A 22,050-nucleotide genomic window follows, 5' to 3' on the forward strand; every position below is an offset into this window, starting at 1 on the left:
CTGAATTACCTGCTGTCTGAATTACCTCCAGGTCTTTTTCTCTACAACTCTACTCATTGTACAGGTGTCTCTCCTCATTTTACAAGAGGGAACTGAAGCACTGGAAAGTTCTGAAACTTGTCTAAGATCAAAGTACAATCAGAAGGGGTGGGGGAAGGGGATGGGATCAGCAGGGCTCCAGGGGCTTGAAGCTGTCCAGCACACTCCATTTCTCTCTTTAAGAAAAGGCAACTACTCCCGACAAATATTTCTTTTTTATTTCAATAGTAGATTTACAAGAATATTAACTATATACTGAATCCAGGCTCTGACACTTATGGAATAAATACCCTTAGACAAATTACTTGGCCTCTCTGTGCCTCAGTTTCCTCATCTGCAAAATGCAAATATTAAAGGCACCTATTTTGTAGAGTCACCATGAAGCTTAGGAGTGAGGATTATAAATTAATATTTGTAAAACACTTATAACAGATTTTTATAAAACTGTCCTAACAGGCAAAAAGAAAGTTCTAAAACACAGTTGACTATTATACAGATTTCTAATGTAACACAAGAAAGTACCTCAGATGTATGTACTATAATAAATGATCATCTTTATTACTGTAAAATCTGGAAATGGAATCTTTAATACACACCACATAATGCTTTTCACCTTGTTTGAAACATCACTAGTAATAATAATGGAATTAATAGTACTGTATTGTATTATATAGTCACATGGTAACTCCTAAAAGCTTATTTGCTTTCAAAATATGCAATAAACTATTGGTTTGGCGAATAGTTCATTCCAGCAAGTTTGGTTAGAGAATAGATAAAAAATTGACCTGAGGTCACCAACTTTTCCCTTTGAAAATAAAATTAAAGAATTATGAGTTTATCTTAATAAAAGATCCAGTATTTGACTTTTAAATCAAGTAGCTGACCTATTTCATTGCATTTTCTGGAATACTCAACTCCTGCAGTTCTTCAAGATAATGTAATATTTTTTCTCTCATAACGTTGGCAAAGAAAGGAGATTTAGAATTTTATAATCCAACTTCCAGTATACACATAGGTAGCAACTTGCAGACTTTAAAATGTAGACGCAAAAAATGTCATGAATCTAATATTTGTCTTTATCACATTCTCTGCCTTTTCAAATGGCTGGTACATTGCCTGAGTTGAATTACTACAACAATAGAAGGTGGAGAAAATACCCCTCTATAACTTTCTGGAAAGACAAGAAATTAGCTACTCTTTGAAAACGCCTCTGGCTAGTTGCTGAAATTGAACCTGGATCCTGCAGTTGGTGGAGAAAGCCCAGCACCTCCGGAGAAAGCCCAGCAGCTCCTGAGGCTGCCAGAATCGGGGAGTTTTTGCTCTCCTTCTGATCACTTGTCCCAGTTCACCCCAAATTCGCAGGCCAACAGGAAATGCGCTCTCCTTTCAAGAATCAACCAACAGCCCTCTTCCGATCTGTTTTTGAGAATGGGAGAATTGCAAGCGCCCAAATATACCCGTTCCTTTACAGGAGACTCCTCGCTGGCCTGGGCTTACGCCTCCGCTCTGGGCCTGCAGCGAGGAGGACGGTCACACTCTAGCCGGCACAACCAAGTCGGCCGCAGCCGGGGAGGAGACACAGCAATGTGCGGAGCATCACCTCCTCACCCCAGGCTTTCTTAAAAAGCCTGAAACCTGCTCTTGGTTGTCTTCCTTTTCTGGGAATACAGGAAACACTTTCCCCGAGGGGCTTCCCCGAACTCCGCGGTGCGGGCCGCGCTACCCCAGGGCTTCCATCGGCCGCGGGTCCCCCACCACGCTCTTTCCCCAACCAAAAGGCCCCTCCTTTCCTCAACCTGGTGGCAGTCCGCCACACCGGCACCCCCCTCTGCCCACGGTGACCCCTGAGCCCAAAGCCAAGCGACATAACCCGGCGGATCCTGGCAGCGCCGTGGCCGGCGGAGGGAAGTCACGGCTCCGGTCCGGGCTCGGGCCCTCGGCCAGTTTCAGGCAGAAGCAGCGCGGGTAGGTGGGGTGGTGAGCTTCCAGAGGAACATTCAGTCCCTGGACCCCAGCCCCGAGGCCGAGGAGGCTGGCCAGAAAGGGCATGAACAGTTCCGCCACTCAGCAGCCTTCCCGCACCTCGGAGTGTCTCCCGGGGGCCCCTGAGGCCCAGCGGCGCTGCCTGGCACCGCCACCCTGCGTCCCCGGAGTCGCTGGTGGGCGACACGCCTCCGTCTACTTCCCTCCATGTGCGAGCTGCCGTGCGGCCTGTCTCGGGTCCGTCAGTCCCGGTAACTTCACACGGCAACCATGACCACCCAGGCCCCGGCCTGCGATGTGCAAACAAGGGCTGAAGAAAGTGCACACGGGGGCAGGGATTGAAAGCGTTCAAGTTCACACGGAAAGAATCCAAAAGCGCTTCCAATATTTCTCTGTTTTGCCCCCAAGTCTTACTTTGACTTAAAGATGTTGCTAAGGCAAAGTCAAAAGCAGAGCGGGGTTGGCCAATTTCGGGGAAGGGAGGAGCGCACGTCTCTTTTCCTCCCACTAGCTACCTCTCTACCTCCAGACAAGCAAGGGCGGAGAAACTCCGAGTTTGGGGGAACGTGGCAAGGAGCAAAGAAAGGGAAGAAAAAAGCCCTACCTGCTGGGCCTGGAGGTTCCGCGCGCGCTCCCCTGGGCGCCCCCGGAGCTGGAGCGGCGACGAAGCCTCTCGCGGCCCCTGCGCCTGTAGCCTCCGAGTCCCCTGCTCGCGGCTCTGGTCCCTGGCCCTGCGACTCGGCCCGCGGGCGCTGACTGGCCTGTGGGAGTCACGTGCAAGGGCGGGGCGGGGGTGCGCGGCCCCGGCTACACCTCCGCCGGGCGCCGGCAGCGGGGCTGTGCGGAAAGCTCCTCCAGCAGGCAAAGTCCAGGCTCTGGGGTCTCCGCGGAAAACGCCCAAGTGCTACAGGCAGGGCGCGGGGAATCGCCCGCAGCCCAGCCGGAGGTCGATTGGGTTCGCTGTGGTGCCTAGGGTCAGCTTTATTAATGAGTTTCCTTTCTCCCTCCCCGCCCTCCTTCCCGTGGTCCTCATCCCGCGGTGGTGGGCGAGGGGCGGGGCCAGTAGAGAAGAAGGTGACCTCTTGGGCTCAACTCCCGATCTTGTGTGGGGCACTGGGTCACCCGGAGTGCCCGGCTGGATGCTAGCTTCTGGGCAGGGGTATCCTGCCCGGATTCCGGGGAGGTTCAGGAGACACCCAGACTGCCTCCTAAAATCAGAGCATACAGACTGAAGCCTCCCTTTTACCTTCCCAAAAGCCCAGGGAGACTGTCGGGAGCCCTTGCCTCACCCTCAATTTCATGTATTTAAGCAAAGTCTGCATCCCTTCCTGGCGACGCTTCCCATCTCCCGTTGCCTCCTCTCTTCTAATCATTCCCCGTTTTTTCTGCAGCCTGCGGCGGCCGCAGCACCAATCCAAGGGATGTGGCAAGGACTGGGGAGCCCGGCGGTCCAGGGGAGCTTCTCCGTGGAGGGGGCTCTTCCAGGGAATGGGGGAGGGGAATGTGTCAGGCCTGAGTTGGGAGTCGGCGTCAGGGCCTGGAGGCCCCAGCGCAGCGGGGCTGCGAGCCGGAGAGTCCCTCAGACAGGTCTAAAGGTTAATAGAGCAATCACAGGGCCCTATTACCGCGTAAAAATAACCCATCGATTACCGCAGCCTTCAGCCCCAGATAACAGCCGGCGGGTGGCTCTCACGCTTTCGGTTAAACCTTTTTTTTTTTTTCTTTTTAGGCCGCGTTTTTTTCCCTAGCACAGGCTTCTCAAACCAGATTAAAGGGATGGGGGAAGGGGTCGGGATATCGCCCTGCACGAAACCCGTGCTGCTCCGAAATCAGGCTGGGGACGCCACCCGCTTCGGCAGTAGGAAATCAGTCATGGATTCCCAGCGTGAGTGAAGGCAACCCGGGTGTTAAGGACGAGGCCAGGACGCGGGGCTGGGTAGAAGGAAACCCCCCATGGGATCGTGGCCAACTCCTGGGGATTCTCAGGAAAATCCCAGAGGAAGAAACGAGCGCGGCTGCGCGGGGAATTCTCTTCCCTGAATGAGAGGTGCGGAGGTTCACGGGGGCCCAAACAGAGGCTGCGTGGGGCGACGAGCGGCGAAAGGCCTGAGCACAGGCTGGACGCACTGCAGCCGCTCCTTCAGACCCCGGCCGGCCTGCACCCCGGAAGCTGGGGGCGCACACTTAGGATTTCTTCTCCGACTTCTCCCAACTCCTAGCCTGCTCCTTAGCAGAATTGGCGCCATGGACCCGAGACGTGGGAACTTAGGCTGAAGGGGTCCTGGGGATCTCGGAGGCCGGTGCTGGGGAAAAGCGGTCTCTGGAGCACGCTCCAATCTGCGATCCTTCGGACGCAGCGGAGAAGGAAGCAGACTCCCTGCTCGCGGTTTGAAACCGGCAATCATCCTCGCGGGGGTGAGCGAGAGAGGCGCGAAGCCAAGGCCCGCTGCAGGGGCCTGCAAGGCCTTTCTGGAGAGTGGAAATTCTGGGCTTGGGAGAGCGGGAAGGTGCTCCGGCCTCTCTTTTCTCCGAGGAAATCTGTGGCTCCAGCGCTGCCTGGGGTCTCACAGCTGCCTCCCACGCGCGACCCTCAAAGGGCGAAAAAGGCTGAGTCTGGACCAGGCAGTGAATTTTCTTAGCAACAAGCCAGGGGCTTGGGGCTTAGTGTCTGGCGGGGTGCCATCTGAGCGTTCTCCCCACAGCCAAAGACACAGGCGTCGCTCCTACGTCGGCTTCTCTCAGTTGTGCGGGATGGGCCGCAGCGGGAGGTGCGGTGCCTTGCGGCGATCCTTCACCCTCGCCCTCCCCATCCTCCCTAAGCTTCAATCCCCTGCTCTGTACACTGGTGGGGCTATAACAGGCTGCGCTGTGGATGGCCGCTGCCACATCCCTGGGTGGGATCGCTTGATTTTGCTGGGTGCTTGCTTGCTAGGAACCCCAGATTCCCTGAGCCGCCACTTTCTGCCAGCCCTGGGCTCCCCCTACCACCTCCCACCACCCCCTACCACCCCGGTCCTTTACCCACACCTTCCGCTGGCGCTCCTAGTGGACTGAAACCTGGGATCCCCTGACCCAGGAATATTCGCTGTCTCTGGAAGGCGCCTAGGACAGAGAAAATTATGTTTCTTGTGGCTTTTTCCTCTAGGTCCAGCGCCCCAACTTTCTCCCCAAGGCCTCAGCTCAAGGACAAACCAGGAGTGGTTGGCAAATGGGCTGCTTTTTGGGGGGATGTTTCCTTTTCCCTCCTTTCCTCCTTGGCTCGCCCCCTCCCTCCCTTGGGCCAAGCGGGAGCCTGCAGGTTGGCTGCGCGTTGCCAGGAGCGGGGAGCATTTCAAGGCCTCGCTGGGCCGCCGGCTGGAGGAGGTTTATCGGCGCCTCTCTAGGTTCCCAGGCTTCTCTCTCGCTGCAGAGGCCGCTGGGAAGGGGGGCAGCGGATGGGTGCTCTCAGGTCCGGCCTCTTGGCTATTTTTAAGGAAGATATGCCTGGGCTGGCCTGGGTAGAGCGGCCCAATCCCCATTCAAGTCCTCTCTCGGGTTTCCTTTCCCATAATCTCGGAGGAGAATTTAACACTGTGAACGTCTTTGACTTTTTTTTTTTTTTTTTTTTCCTAAGAGCCTGGGTCTAATGACCCAGCGTCAGGTCGTCAGATTTTAGACAAATAAGAATTACTTAGGTGTACTGTACTCTTTTAGAAAATATCTCCAAAGCAAGAATAAATTGCTTTGCCCTGTTCCATTAAGGTTCCTGGGACTTGAGCTGGTCCATACCCTAGAAGAGGCAAATTATAGGCTGCGTATCGTGTACAGAGGAATTTAAACACTGGTTCCACCAAAAAATAAAAATAAACGGTGGATGCTGGAATTCACAGTGAAACCACTGATGGTTTCCCAGTGTCGAGTTCCCGCGAGTTTTTGGTGGGACGTGTCCGAGTTTGCTTTAAACCAAGTGCAACGCCAGGGACCATGATCTTGGCTGCTACACCCGAAACAAAAGCAACGTCTGAAAAAAATTTGGCGCCACCAAGTTCGCCAGAGTCTTATAATGGAAAACAAGAAACCCCAGAGAGAATCAACCCTCCTTCTATGGAACGAATTCCTCCAAGATATGGACGCACCGCTGCGGCAGCTCGCGAGGGTTGCGGACAGACATTCAAGGTGACCCGCGCAAAACGAATGCCAAGTCCTGCCCCCACACGGCCCTCGAATTCCCCCACTAGGCCTGGGCGCCGGTCTGCGATTCTCCTTCCCTGCGCAGCACTCGGTCCTCACCGACGCTGCCCGCCGTGCCCTGCACGAGCCCCCGCGGGTGCAGCGCGGAGAACCAGGGTGCGGAGCAGGATGCGTCCCTGCTGAAGGAAAAATGGAGAACGAATTCAGCTGCAAGGCCACGTCGACCTACCTTCCTTCACTTCCTATGGTCCGTGCCTCGGACACTCAGAATTCTTGGGGATACGGAGTGGACGTAGAGGCCCCGCCCTGTTCCCCCGGAACCGAGCTCTGCAGCCTGTTACAGACGAGAGGAGAGGAAGCAGCAACTCTTATTAATGGTCTTGCTTTCGAAATTACTACTCTGGGTTGCAAAGCGAATACATGTTCTCCCTCGTAGACCTCCGCAAGTGCTTCCTGGTGCTTCCAGCCCTGAGGACCAGAGTTTGTGGCACACCCCCTCATATTTTATAGTCACTTCCGGATTAGAGAACACTTTCAAATCTCATTTTTCTCTGGGGAACAACAATATCATTAGCAAGAGGGAGGGAGAAACGGTGTTACCGCCCCCACCTTACAAACCAGCACATGGAGGCTCAGAAAGGTTAAGGTACTTGTGTGAGGTGGCAAAGCAAGGGCGGAACTGCAGATCTAGAACCTGGATTCCTGAATCTTAGTTCTTTTTTTCCCCCATTTTATTAAATATCGACTTTCTACCATGAAAACCTATTTTTAAAAACGATCTTTTAAAAACTTTTCTAAGTTTCCTTTAATGAGCATGTTTAACATTTAAAAAATAAAATCGACGTTTTAAATAGTTTATATCTCATAATCTAAGAGCCCACAGGAAGAGGAGAAAAAGTGAAAAGGAATCTCTGAACATTTTTGCCGAGTTCAGGATGGACACCATAGCCTTTTTGAATAGGAAGGGCCTCTTCAGGTCCAGCATAGCTGAGGCTAGGACTGAAGCCCAGTCCAGTGCAGGCAAGTCCAGGCAGGGGCCCCACTAGGTTGGGGAGCACCAGCTGGAGGCGTAGTGGCCATGTGGGTGCCACCATGTATGCTGCCTTTCTTGCTGCCAACTTGGTTCCCTCTCTCCCTCCCCATCCAAGGACCTGGAGAAAACAGCAGCCCGAAAGAGCTGCTAACACCTACTGCCCAGGCCACCCACCACCCAGACCATAGGGAGTCTGGTTCCCAGACTGCAGGGTCTTTGAGTCTGTAAGGGGCCCTTTCCTTTGGGGATTGCCTCCTCTGGGATCTCTCTTGGTGACACAGGACCCAATTCTTTGACATGTGGGGTCTCGCTACCCCCCAATTAGAGACTTTTGAAGTCACAGAGCTGTTTGTGGTGAGCCCAGAGCAAGAGCATGGTTAACATCCTTGGACTAGTAAAATGATCTTGCACTTTATTCATGTGTCCATGCCCCCTGAAGTCATAAAGTAATTTATATGGGCTTGGCTGTCCACACACATGCACCACTCACCTCCCCTCTACACACCCCAAAAGGTATGCTCTGTGAAGGCAGTGACCAAAATCCTGGTCTGCCCAGAGCAAGGATTACAGTAGGTGGTCAATAAGTGTTGGGTGAATGATTAAAATTGTAAAAAGGGCTGCTAATAGCATCCATCAAAGTTGCTGGGAGATGGAGAATGAAACATTCCCCTCAAGGGACCTGGTGCACTGATGGGCAGGACTGCCATTTCTCAGAGTAGAACACTGACCAGAAGTGGAAGGAGTGGCCCACCCTGGGTGGCACAAATCCCCCTGGTGGCTTCATCTGCCAGTGGAGCTGCTACTTCCCACAAACCACCAGCACAAATCTAGGCTGCTCCTAAGGACACCTCAGGGTCCCCAGGTCCTGGGGACTGCAGGAAGAAGGGACTTCCCTGTGTGCAGCCAGGATTTGGGAAGTTGAGCTGGGAACCTGGCTAGATGCTTAGGCTGTTAGACTGGCGAGGGAGGCCTCAAGGCTCCGGGGATGAAGGCTGACCAGGAGCCAGGTGCACCTTTTCTGAGGCATAGGGAGCCCAACCCATAAATCCTGGAAGGATGGAGGGACCAAGTCAGCAGGATAGAGAAAAAATGCAGGAGTGGAGGAGGAGAAGCAAGAGGAGGGAGAGAAAAGCGGGAGAGAGAGGGGAAGACAGGCAGAGACCAGGACAGAGAGAAATGACTGGCCAGCAGCGGAGAGGGAGAGGTGGCGATTCATCCACTCATGCATCCACTCACTCACCCACTCATTCATTTCACATTGACTGAGCACTTACTCTGTGCCAGGAACACTACAGGCATGAGTACTCAGCATGGAACAAAGTAGAGAAGAATTCTATCCTAAGGAACTTACATGCTACAAGAGAAAAACGGACAATAAATAAGCCAAATACAGAGTGTTGAATGACGAAATATTATGGAAAAACCAAAGCAGGGAATGGACCGGCAGAGAGAGCAGAGACAGAGAAAGGAGAGAGACCACAGACTCTGGGAAGTAAGGCGAGCTGGGAGTCAAGAGACTTGGAGAGGGAGACAGGCCAGGACCTCCTGGGAGAGGAAGGACGCCAGAAAGCGGCCGGGCCTGGGTGGGAGGAGAAAGAACCCGACTGGGACGAGGTCAACCCAGAGTCCAGGGCTCCCCTTGCCCAGCTCCCAGGGAGGACAGTGGTGACGGTACGGACACCCGCGGCTGGAGCGCCGCCAGGCCCAAGACCTCCACGCGCACACCAGGGGACTGGTGGGTCCCCCAGATATCTGGCATTCCCTGAGCCAGCTCGGCCAGTTTCCGCAAAGGCCGCCCCCTCCCCCGCCCGGAAGTGGCCGGAACACCCCACCGGCCCGGCACCCTTGCCCTCGCCCCGAGGTGACCCGGAGTTGGGGAAGACGCCCAGGCAGGCGCCGCGACCTGGCGCGGCGAGCAGAGACAGGAAAGTGTCAAGGAAGCGCGAAGCCCAAGTGCGAAAACAGCCTCTGGTCCGCGGGCGCAGAGACCCGGGGTCCTCTGAAAGGGGGGCTGTGCTGGGACCGGAGGCCCGGCCGTCCTCGGCGCAGGCGAGGACCCCTTCAGACAGGCCGGGCTTCCCTGGCGGTGGACGGGAAAGTGGCCTCCACGACCACTCCTCCCACCCCAACCGCAGCAGGTGCCCACCGAGAGCGCTGCTCCCCTCCGAACACCGCTTCCGAGCTGGGAAGTTCCTATTGTTAGAAATCATTGGTTTCTTGTAACAACAGTCTCAAGAAAGGGGAGGCACGGAGCTTGGAATAGCTAGATAGTCCTTCTTCTGTCAAAGGGTGTTTCACTGTGTTCTGAACGGAGTGGATTTTAAAGAAGAACCTCCCACTCCATTTCTTTGCGGCTGGTTTCCACTCATCCCCCTCTTTAGTCTTGTGCGTGTGCGTGTGTTTGACAGAAGGACAGGGGCTCTCCGGTTAAAGTGGGACTTCTGGGGCTGCCCCCTGGTCTGCAGCAGAGGTGCTAATGAACAGCAAATTGCCAAAGGGCAAGGAAGTGAAGAGAGAAAATCCAAGGTGCAAAGGGGCGCAGTGAAACGGAGCTCTCCGCACCTAGGTGGAGGGGACTGGCAAGATGTCACTCAGGAAGGTGGAGAGCTATCCCGACTTCATCTCCTCCTCCCTCCCCTATTTCACACCATCTCTCCGGGGGGCCTCCCCCAGTGAGGGGCAAACGCCACCCCTCCCCTAGGAAGTCTCTGCAGATGCCCAGTTCCAGGGACCCACACTCTTGGGCTCAGGGGCTGGTGGGCTCAGAACACGTAGAGTAAATAAAAGACTTACTCGCCACCTCAGTTTCTCAATCACCCTGTGAGCGCTTTGTCTTTACTGCACTTCCCAAACTCTGAATTCATCTCTCTCTTTCCATACATGGAATGGAGACGCACACACCCCCTCCATACACCACCTTTTGTCAGGGACTGTGACGTCCCCACCCTAGTCTTTGAACATGCCCCAGCAGATATACTATTTGCAATGAGCTGCAGGACAAGAAGAACTAAATGTAAGTTGTGTTTAAAACTATAAAATAGTATTGTTGGTATCTTCAAAACCTACAGCTTTATTCATAATTGCCCCAAACGGGAAACCACCCAAATGATCCTTAAGCGGGGGAATAGGTAAACTGAGGTACATCCATACACTACTCAGTAACAAAAAGGAATGAATAACAAACACCCAACACCACTAATGAATCCTGAATGCATTCAGCTAAGTGAAAGAACATTCAAAAGATTATAGACAAAATCCATTTTCTATGACATTCTGAAGAAGACAGAACAATAGGGGCTGAAAACAGATCAGAGGTTGCCAGGGGCTGGGGAGAGGGAAGAATTGACTACAGAGGGGGAGGAAGAAATTTGGAGGGGCGCTGGGACTATTCTCATATCTTGTGATGGTGGTCACATGATTTGTGTGTTTGTCAAGACTCAGAAAACTGCACACTAAAAGGAGTGAATTTACTTATACAAGTTGCACTTCAATAAATCTGGCTTTGAAAAAGGCAGAAGGACAAAGAGCACAGGTGGAGCAGAATAAGACTCTTTAGCTCCCATTCTCTCCAGCCCCATCCTGTCTTTAGTGCGAGTCCGCATCTCTGGTACACTTTTGACTCCCACCTAAAATATGCTAGAAGAGTGATTTATATACAAAAGAAAGCCTTGCATTTCTTTTTAAAGGATCATTTTTCAAGGTTGGTCCTCCCTATGGCTCATCCTTGGTCCACAGGAATGGCCACAGTGGTCCATCCTGGGTACAGCTCCAATGCCTATCTTGAGCACGTATGGCACAAACACACGAGCACCGGTGCACTCAGGTTTTTGGGCAGGCTGCTGGAAGGGTGACGTCAGAGTGAGGGTTATCCTCCTCTCACATCCTGAAGGTCTTGAAGCCAAACAGCAGAAGCTCGGGATTGCTAAGTCCCTTTCAACAACCTGATGGCTGCCTGGGAGAGAGTGATGGGAAGCAGAGAGAACCAATCAGTCCTTGGAAACTGAGTTTGGTCCAGCTGGCCCTCTGAGACAAGAGTAAGCCAAGGACTGGCCTTGAAGGAGAAACACTTTGGCCCCTTGAGAGTAGGACTGTATTTCTGAATGGACTAAGGGAAAAGCAGTCAATGAAATGTGGTCTTTTCTGTACAAGACGATATCATTCTGCAGAACCCATTACTCTGGCTCTGATTTTTTTTTTTTTTTTTTGAGATGGAGTTTCACTCTTGGTGCCTAGGCTGGAGTGCAATGGCGCAATCTTGGCTCACCGCAACCTCTGCCTCCCAGGTTCAAGCGATTCTCCTGCCTCAGCCTCCCAAGTTGCTGGGATTACAGGCATGTGCCACCATGCCCAGCTACTTTTTGTATTTTTAGGAGAGACAGGGTTTCTCCATGTTGGTCAGGCTGGTTTCGAACTCCCAACCTCCGGTGATCCACCAGTCTCGGCCTCCCAAAATGCTGAGATTATAGGTGTGAGCCACCGTGCCTGGCCTCTGGCTCTGATTCTTAAGTCAATTTCCATCATGCTCAGTTGCAGGTCATGATGTTCACATGGATGGGCTACCATCAGGGTGCAAGGTAGCCAGATGAAAGTGCTCTGTGCCAGATAAAATCACACTCTAGGCTTGTATTTACAGCAATTATAGTCTAGTGGACATCACATGAGAGCCCAAAACCACTGTCTGCCTGGGCTACAAGATGTCTTTGCTACCTTTGCTCTTCAATAAAAGTGAGGGGTGTGTGTTTGTGTGTGTGTGCCAGAGAGAGAGAGAGAGAGAGAGAGAGAGAGAGAGAGAGAGAGATTGGTTGTTTCTACCTCTTCCCAGAGTTCTTGATAATATCATTGTTTCTAACTCCAGTCATACCTCTGCGATCAGGGAAGAAAAATGGATGTTAAGATTAGCAGACACCCACTGGCCACTGATTTTAATTTCGTCATTCGAATTTGAATTTAAAATCCAACACCACCAACACTAAGAAAACAATACCATGAACAAAAACAAAACAATCCCCCACAAAATATTGTGTTTCCTCCTAAGAACAAAGCAGACAGTTTGGCTTCCATGATCTTCTCTGTCCCTCACCCTGGGAGAGCTTGCTAATTAAGCAGCAGAGGAACCAAAAGGTGGCAAGGGAAAGAAGTGATGAGGATGCAGTCCATGGCTGGGAGAGCTGGTGGCAGGACAATGTTCTGCAGGGAGAAAAGAAAGGGATCCCTGAGGGCTATGCCGGCTCTGACTTTACAGAGGAAGGCCTTGAGTGAACCAGGCAATGGTTCAACGGGGCAATGCTGGGAGCCTCAGTCTCTCTCTTATGAAATGAGACTGAACACCTGATCTGTGAGTTCTTTCAGCCTACATGCCCTCTGATACAGAATTACTCGAATTCCCTCACAAGAGCTACCATTGACAAAGCAAACATTTCTTGAATGTTTATTGTGTGCCAGGCACCATACAAACTTGTAGGTACACGGATGAACACAAGTTTCTACCTGCAAACCAGAGAGCAAAAGCGTCCTGCAGACAGGAGCAGGAGTGAATGCTGGCACAGACACCAGCAGGAAGGGGACCCACCGTGCCTCCTTGGGGAAAAGGGCAGGTGCGAGACGACTTAAATGAATTCAAGGAACACATTGCTTTTAATGCAGACGTGTTTCTCCCTCTCTTTTACCTAGTACTCTTTCTGGACCTCACCCCCCCCCCCCCCCCCCACACACACAGAGGGTGTGGCCTGAGTTGGGGGACAGAATGCCTGCGGACTCTGTGTTGTTCACGCACTGACACCCACACCCATAACCCATGACTTCGCCCTTTTCACACATTCGATGCCAACCATGCATATCGATCCTGGACCTGCCGAGTGCCCATTTGGAGGGCACAAGGGCTGGGAGTAGGGGTAGGACAAGAGATGCAGGCCCCAATCCAGTTTTCATCACCACCTCCTGGTGTGGCCTCAGGCACGCCAGCCGCCCACTCTGGCCCTCGGTCTCCTTATCTGTGAAATGCACTGGTTGTGCTGAATCAGTCCCCTCTCTCTCTCTCTCTCTCTCTGTGTGTGTGTGTGTGTGTGTGTGTGTGTGTGTGGTGAATCAATCCTCTTTTCTCTCTCTCTTCTTTCTCCCTTTCTCTGTTTCTCCACAGAATCTGGCTCTGTCTCCAGGCTGGAGTGCAGTGGTGCGATCTCAGCTCACTGCAGCGTCTATCTTCCCACGCTCAGGAGATCCTCTCACCTCAGCCTCCCCAGTAGGACCACAGGCGCGCGCCACCACGCCTGGCTAAGTTTATTTTTCTGTAGAGATGGGGTTTAGCCTGCTGTCCAGGCTGGTCTCAAACTGCTGGGCTCAAGCGATCCTGCCGCCTCGGCCTCACTAAGTGCGGGGATTACAAACATGCACCACCGCGCCCGCTTGCCGAATCATTTCTAAGCTTCCTTACAGCTCTTTAGGAACAAATGAACACCACATCGTTAACAGACACTGGGATTAAGAGATGGAATAAAGCCACATATTTGTTGCCGGGTAGAACAACGCTGCCTGCAATCCACGCGAGGGTGTTAGGCCCAGCTCCCGGGTGAACGCGGGCCCCGCCCGTTCCACGCAGAGGCCCCGCAGGCGCTCGCAGAAGCCTCGGTGCGCGGCCGGGTGTGCAGCCGGGGTGATGGATGGCCGCGGGGCCGGCGCCTGGCAGGCCTTATTGATGAGGTGCGCGCTGACGGCCGCCGCGGAACCCCAGGCGGAGGGAGGCGAGCGCGGGGCGGCTGGCGGCGCAGACTCGGCGGCGCTCGGGGTCAGCCCTCGGCCGGTCGCCCCCGCCTCTGCCCGGCCTGGCGCCCGCTGCGCCGGCCCCGCTTCCTCCCTTCGGCAGCCTCGCTTCCCGCCCCCCCGCCCGTCCGCGCCCTCGCGTGGGTCCCGGCGCCGGCTCTCCCTCCCAGTCTCCCGGCGGGGCAGCCCCGCACCCCGCACCCGAGCACCCCGCACCCCAGCACCCCGCACCCCCGCACCCACCCGGAGATAGGCGGAGGCGCAGAGGCCGCGCGCCCACCGGGGCGGGTTCCCGCCCCTGCGCAGGGGCCACGCCCTCCCAGGCGGAGCCGCCGCGGCCGGAAGGATCGGATTCAATCTAGATCGGCAAGAGCAAAGTTTCGGGGGAATTACTCACGCTGTGCACGGGAGGAGAAAATTCAGGACACTGGTCAATATTCTATTAGGGTTCATTCGAATTATATAGTGATAGATAAGATAGGTAGAGAAATCAACGTAAACACACCTGCCTGTAAAGACGGCGAGGTCTTGCGTGAATTTTTTTGTACTTTTCTAATGTTCTCATGGAGCAAGTGTTCTTTTATAATAACACACACTGTCAATTGCTGTGCTTGAAAAGGTGTGACGGAGCTTAGTTCATTCTCCACCCCTGCGCTCAGTTTCCCCCCCGTTCCACCTTCCTCCCTCTGGTTATTGCCTCGTTTTTCTTCCCTTGCCTTTGGGGAAGGAGGAGCGAGGCCGCTGGGCCGTTACCTGAGGCCGACAGGCTGGAGAACAAGTGGGCCGAGCTCCTGCCTGCCTCACCTGTCACCTGCCCTTTCTACGGAAAGCCCCCACGGCCACCTCTGTTAGTGACACTAAGGTGAGGGTCATGAACAGATCCCCTGCGAAGCAGTCTCCGTGAATGAGAATTAAAGGAGAAAGTCAACACTGGAAACAACGTGGAGCATTTATGGTCTGAAGTGGTTTTTGATTTGTTTTTTTCTTCCCTGTATGAATTGAGAGCCCGCCCTGGACTGGGAAAGGTCCTAAATTCTTCCTTAGATGTGCCCTAAGAACTGGGAAACAGGTAGCCTCTTCTTTGGGGTGCCATAGAAAGAGGAGGGATGGACCCCAGGTTGCTGTGGCCTGAGTGTCATTGTAGAGCGAAGCTTATGCCTGGAGGATCTGGGTCTAGTTGAGGCTGGAGGGAGCTCCTTGGTCTGGGAGTCAGGATTCCTGGGTTCTAATCCCACCACTGCCACCAGAGGAGTGCCATGCCCACAGGCAAGTCATTTAACTTTCTAAGCCTTAGTTTTCTGTCCGTAAAATGAAGAGACTACTAAACTGTCTCCTAGGTTCCTTCCTGTCCCAACATTTTGTGACTTTAAGCTCCCGAAATCCAGCCTGGACAACATGGAGAAACCCCATCTCTAATAAAAATACAAAAACGTAGCGGGGTGTGGTGGCACATGCCTGTAGTCCCAGCTACCAGAGTGACTGAGGTGGGAAGATCACCTGAGCCTGAGAGGTCGAGGCTGCAGTGAGCAGTGATGGCACCTCAGCACTCTGGCCTGGGCAACAGAATGAGGCCTTATCTCTTAGGGTGGGAACACCTGACCCTAAGTCTGAACTCAGTCTTAGCCATTCATAATGAATATGTTCAGTGAGGAACTAAAAATGGGAGGCCCATTTAAATATGCAAAATAAAAGATTTGGTTTGCAGATGAAAACTGGGATCCATTTACTAGGCAAACATTTATTGAGTAACACTGGGCATTGCTATATGCCAGGCACAGTGCCAAGTATGCTGCATGGATTGATTAACCACACAATCACTTATCCACACAGTCACTCTATTTCCTCCGTTTTACAGATGAAGAAACTAAGGCACAAACTATTAAGTAACTTGCCCCGCTTAATAGGTGGTGGAGCCAAGACTTAAATTCAAGTAGGTTGACTGCAGAACTCAAAAACTGCTCCTCTGGGCAAGGCAATGGTACTGTGCTGGGTATCTTCTTACATAACCTTTTTTTTTCTTTTCTTTCTTTCTTTATTTTTTTTTTTAAAGAGAGAGAGACAGGGTGTTTCTCTTTCACCCAGGTTGGAGTGCAGTAGTGCGATCATTGTTCACTGGAGCCTCGAATTCCTGGGCTCAAGCGATCCTCCCACCTCGGCCTCTGGAGTAGTGAGGAGTACAGGTGCACACCACCAGGCCTGGCTATTTTGTTAGTTTGTTTGTTTGTAAAGACGGGGTCTCGTTATATTGACCAGGCTGGTCCGGAATTCCTGGCTGGAGTGACCCTCCCACCGCCTTCTTGCTTGGCCTCCCGAAGTGCTGGGATTACAGGCCTGAGCTAGAGCCACCACACCAGGCCAGCCCCTTCCCCCCGCCTTTTTTTTTTTTTTAACTTCCATCCTTATTCCAGAATTAGTCTCTTTCCTCTTCTGTTTTTACAGCCTTTATCATATTGTATTTTAGTTTAATCTCTCTACACATCTGCCTCTGTATGTACCTCTTTCCCCAAAACTTTAATCTCCTTGAAGGCAGAAATCTTATATTTGACATCTTTGTATTTTCCAGTTTCTAATTATAGTAGACATTTTTTTTTAAGTTTGCTGAATTGAATTTTAAAAAGTGGAGTTTCCACTTTGTCCTAATACAGTGTAAATCCCCATCCTTGATGACTGAAGATGTGGTATCATGGCTGTGGCTGAGACTCGGGTGCCATGGTCTCTTCCACTGTGTGCAAACACAGAAGCTCACATGCAGGAGATGTCAGGTGGTACCTCATCAGCACCTTCATCCTCCATTGGTGGATGATTACCGCCCCAGGTACCTTTGGCCCGTTTATCAGTCCTGAGACAGCCTCTCTCTGACACTGATGTGGAGCCCTGGAGTTGCAAGGGACTTCAAGGATTCTTGTCCAATCCACTCATTTTGCAGAAGAGGCAATTAGTACCCAGAAAGAGCTACAGAGCCCTTTAGAGCCACACACCTATTTAGCGGCACAACCAGGACAAGGTTCCCTGGCACCCTGGTCATACTCTGTTCTTCCATTTCAACTTGCTACTATAGGAATTGATATCTCCCCTCTATTGACTCCCAAGGCCAAACTTCCCTCACCCTGATGCAATCACTAGGGTGAGAAGATCAGAGATAAGGCAGCCCTGGGCTCTGGGGCAGAGCCTAGAAATCTGCCAACCTGGTTAGAGCTGCTGCCCACGCCCTTTGCAGGGCACTGGAAACAGTGACCTTGGCCCAGTCAAGGGTAGGGGTGAGTGAGGGCTTGAGGATGAGGTAAAGGGAGATCATAGACATTCAAAGCCACAGTTATTCCATGCCCTACTTAGACTGGGGATAAACCAAGCCAAAATGGGCACCAGGCACATATTGTATCTCTAGACTGAATATCTTCCTAATGGTCTTGTGGACTCAGTCTTCAAAATAAAGAAAAGAAGGTAGTCAAGTGTATGTGGGGCATAATGGGTGGATCCTTGTTCTGATTCTCATTGTTTATTGGGGGTGATCCAATGTCCTGGATGCCTGAAACAGGCCCGGTGCATGCTGCTGTTCTGGGTAATCATCAGTGATATACACATTCACCTGTAATTTCACATAAATTATGTGGTCACTCTATGTATAAGTCATTTGAATTTGCTGAGCCTCGGTTTCCCAATATCCCAAGTAAAGGATTTTGAGTAAACCCCTTGAGTAAATGTCTTCCCATTTATTTTTACACTGGAAAATGCTTCAGTTTTATGGATGCAGAGCCCAGAAATAAGTGGTTACTGGCCTGAAGAAACAGGCCTCATCCCTGGGGAGGGACAGTGAATTGACCCACGAGAGGTTCCAGAGGGCGTCTTGCAGCTTCTTGTCTGGGCAACTAAGAGCAAAGTCACTTTTTGGATTTGTCGCTGCTTTGTTATTGACATTGAATTTTGGGTCTCAGGTCCATCACTGGAAGACGACTGGGAGCAATAAAAATATAAGGTAAACCAACCTTTCTGAATAACACATGAGAATTCATTAGCGCTCACCTCCCAAATAAATCATCAGTTGATTTTATTCATTTTCTGCAGACATTACAAATATTATAACTGCTATTGCCCCCATTGGTCCCTCATCCATCTCTCCACCAGTTTGTGCTTCAGGGGATTTGGGGATTAGGTTCTTAATTGGGGCCATCAATTCTTTGTCTTATTTTCTGCCTATGAGTTTTCCTAACCCTCTTCTCATGATAAAGATATGTCACTGGGGAGAAGGTTGAGGCAAGGCCACCTCGTCAATGTGTTCCTAGTTGTGGCTCCCCTAGTCACACCAGGCAATCTTCACATTCCCTCCTGTCCCCATGCACACACTCCCCCTGACACCCACTGGCTCTGGGCATCATATAACGTCCCCACACAAAGATTTATAGGGTTGAGATTCAAGTGTGTGTGTGTGTGTGTGCATGCACGCACACATGTGTGTTTTATTTTGTCACCTCATTAGGTTTAAAAATTTCTTGATGGCTGGAATATCATTTAATAATTCTATAATCTCCTACAGTGGTCTGCACAGAGTAGGTACCCAATACATACTCAAAAGAATTAATTAATGATTGAATATGTCTGAAGGTCAAATATAGAGCTCTGTATAAGAAATGTGCCTATTTGTGAAATGCAAAAAATTTTCCCAAATATTATTCTTTTTCATATTTCAGGAGACCTCCGGCATAGACGCATTATAAATGTATAGCTTTGAAAATCAATTTGTTTTTTCACTGTTTTGATCTCACGTGTGTGGGGGGCTCTTGAACTGCTATTTGCTTCACTTTATAACTTGCACCTTGGAGAGGTTGGATGATAAATGAGAGATGAATAATTCCTTATTGCTACTTATCTGCCAAATCTATAAACTGGTGTCAGCATTTACTCAGTTGGGTTTAAGCTGTGCCTGGTATACTTATTAACCCACTTAAAATAAGCCATAAAAATGGGCTTGGTAGAAGGTAATTTTAACTAATTTTAAAAAATGACATTGGTCATTTTCCCACCAACTCATGGAGTGACCTTTGGCAAATCACTTAACCTCATTGGGCCACACCTTCAAAATGAAACGGGGGCAGGGCTTGATCAGCTCTAGGAGCCTTGTAGCTGTGTTGCTTTTTGATTTTTGGGTAAGTAAGGGATCCCAGTGAAACTTGTCAGAGCCATTATTTATCAGCTTATGTAGACAATCTGCTGTATCCTTGGCTTTTCTCTGGAGGGTGAGGGAGGCAGCACTTGGTAGTTAGAGCAAGGCATTTTGAGTTTAATTCTGTTACTTATTAGTACTGTGACCTTTGGCTTTACAACATCCCTGAGTCTCAGTTTTCTCATCTATAAAAAGGGGGAAATGCCCTAATAATACACCAATTACCCTAGAGAGTTGCTGTGAGGTTCAAATGTGACATATGTGACAGCACTTTGATAAACCACAACTATTATTTATTGCCCCCAACTCACGGATGAGGGCATAGAGCAGTTTGATTCAGCAGTTTGTAGCAGGGCCAAGAGGAAGATTGCTTGACCTCCCTCATTCTATTTTGATTACAGGTGGAAATTATTACAAAATTGTACAAAGATGGAGCACCTAGGAGACTTCTCTGGGAGGGAGGTTGGTCTGTGGATGCCTAAAAAAACCTGTGCCTGAGGAGCCATTTCTGGGAATGCTAAATGGTACAGCGATAAGAAAAACAGTCAACAACACACTGACCCACCCACCCCAGAATCCCTAGGTAGCAGAGAATGGAGCATTTTTCAAAAGCAAGGGAAATATTCCCTCCCAGCTGTGTCCTCCTTGCTTCTCACACCCCTTACTTTGGGAGGTGTCCTCTCCACATCAGGAACACTGCTCAGGCTTTGGAGTTGATCCCCTTCCTAGAAAAGGGGCAGATAAAACAACTGTGGTTGATGATTTTTTTTTTTTTTTTGAGACGGATTCTCACTCTGTCGCCCAGGCTGGAGTGCAATAGTGCAATCTCAGCTCACTGCAACCTCCGCCTCCTGGGTTCAAGTGATTCTCCTGCCTCAGCCTCCTGAGTAGCTGAGATTACAGGTGTGCACCACCACGCCCAAGTAATTTTTGTATTTTTAGTAGAGACAGGGTTTCACCATGTTGGTCAGGTTGGTCTCGAACTCCTGACCTCATGATCTGACCGCCTCGGCCTCCCAAAGTTCTGGGATTAGAGCTACCGCGCCCAGCCTGAGGATTTTGTTTGTAGAGAATTAAGTCAACAAAGGTGTCTGGAACTCACCCCTGCAAGAATCATCCCTCAAGAAAGTTCCTACCACTATACCTGTGCAGTGCAGGGGGCTGGAAAATTATATGAAGATGGCTGTGGTGCCTGTCTGAACCCTGCTTGCCTTGTAGATGAAGAAGGGGAGAGATGAGCGTAGGAGGAGCTGGATCCAGTCGTCAGAAAATTCTGTGGTTTGCAAAAATTCTATTCATACTCCATTATCAACAACCACCCACCCACCCAACCAACAAAGGCCAACCTCAAATTTTTTTTTGAAATATAGGACTTAGAGAAAGAAAATACCATTATTAAATGGTATTTTAAGTTTATATTTCATACTATATTCAGAATGCAATTTATTTGCTAAATATTTATTTGCTAATTAATAAAAGTGAATTTGGTCTTTATATTGATGTTACTTTTATCTTCTATTGACTGGGATGTGCTACATTAAGATTAAAAAAAAAAAAAAAAAGACCCAGTACAAGATCTTTTGAAGGTCTCCTAAGTTTATGGTGGAACCTAATTTCTACTTCCTTTTGTGACCACTCTCACCCAGCCCCATCCCGCACCCTGCTTGTAAAGCGGGAGGGAGGAAGGCATCTGCTACTTGTTCCTCTACAAGCGCAAACTATTTCAGTTTCAAAACCGCAAACTATTTCAGTTTCAAAACCGGCACCTGACATTTGTTAAGAGCTGTCTTGTGATTCTTTCAGTCTGCAGTCCTGTCCTTCACTTTGGCTCTCTTGCCTTCACACGGCCTTCCTTTCTGAACACCTGGCTTCTTGGCCACCACCAAAGGTCTAACTTTCCTCCCCACCAAGTCTCCTTTTCTCCCTCCCTGAGGTCTGAATAATCAGCTTCTATTTGCAGCGCCCCCACCCCCCACCACTCTGCACCTGGCCTCACATCACACCACATCCTCCTGCCAGAAAACGGAGTCGTGGAAGAGGGAAAAGTTACAAGAACGTAGACGATTGTTTTCAATTTCAGAAACACTCAAGGTTGCAAGTGAAATTCTGAGACAATTTGGACCTGAAAACATTTTCTAAATGGGGAGGGGAATCTCTTCCTTGTGGAAAAGTCACTCCTACCAACTGTGAACATCTCTAGCCTGGAATCAGGAGTTCAGGGCTGTTCTTGGAGTTTTGAGTCCACTGAGTTTTGGGGACCCTAAAACTGAATCCTCTGGAACAAATGCTTTGCTATGAAAACGCAACAGTCATATCATCGTAGGAAGCCTGATGAAGGCTAACATGTCTTGGATCTGGCCAATCTTCCTCACCTCTCTCAAAATATTTATTTATTCTACTTTCAAATAAACACGAGTTTGTCTAGTCCATTTGGAAATACAGAAAAATATAACGGGGACAACCAAATCCATCCTTAGCCACATTAGGCAGAAAGAATTGGAAACATTAGTCTTCTCTCTTCTCTTTCTCAATTGTGATAGAAGTGTTTCACAATCTACTTTTTATTTCTTAAGAATCGAGACTTTTCATGTCATTGAATATCTTAAGAAAACATAATTTAATGATCATGTAATGGATTTAGTATAGTTTATGTAAGTAAACTCTTATTGTTTAGAGTTTAGGTTGTTATCTGGTTTTCACCTCAATAAATAATGTTTGGTGCATCCTTGTCAAATCATAAATTTTGCTAAGTAAAGCATCTTGTAAACCTCTGATTATTCCCTGAGGGTAAATTTCTATTACCAGAAAAAGTGGGTCAAAGAATATGACCACTTTTTGGGTTTTGAATGTCTATTGCCAAATTGCCTTTCAGAAAGGTTGCACTCACAATTTCCACAACCACCAGCAGCAG

At 50.2% G+C, this 22,050-nt stretch overlaps 1 protein-coding gene across 2 annotated transcripts in view; it reads right to left on the reverse strand.

Annotated features, from left to right (window-relative positions):
- Positions 1 to 7,065, reverse strand: part of GATA4 (GATA binding protein 4) — a 60,923-nt gene extending 53,858 nt beyond the window's left edge. Inside the window, exon 1 of one of the 2 annotated variants that reach the window (XM_003902411.5) lies at positions 2,627 to 7,065. The gene's annotated coding sequence lies outside the window, so the exon portion shown is untranslated. The remainder of the gene's footprint in view (positions 1 to 2,626) is intronic. The other variant, XM_009212495.4, reaches the window with a different exon arrangement.
- Positions 7,066 to 22,050: the final 14,985 nt, after the last annotated feature.

This window comes from Papio anubis, chromosome 8 (genome assembly GCF_008728515.1).
Source record: "Papio anubis isolate 15944 chromosome 8, Panubis1.0, whole genome shotgun sequence".
Lineage (NCBI taxonomy): Eukaryota > Metazoa > Chordata > Mammalia > Primates > Cercopithecidae > Papio > Papio anubis.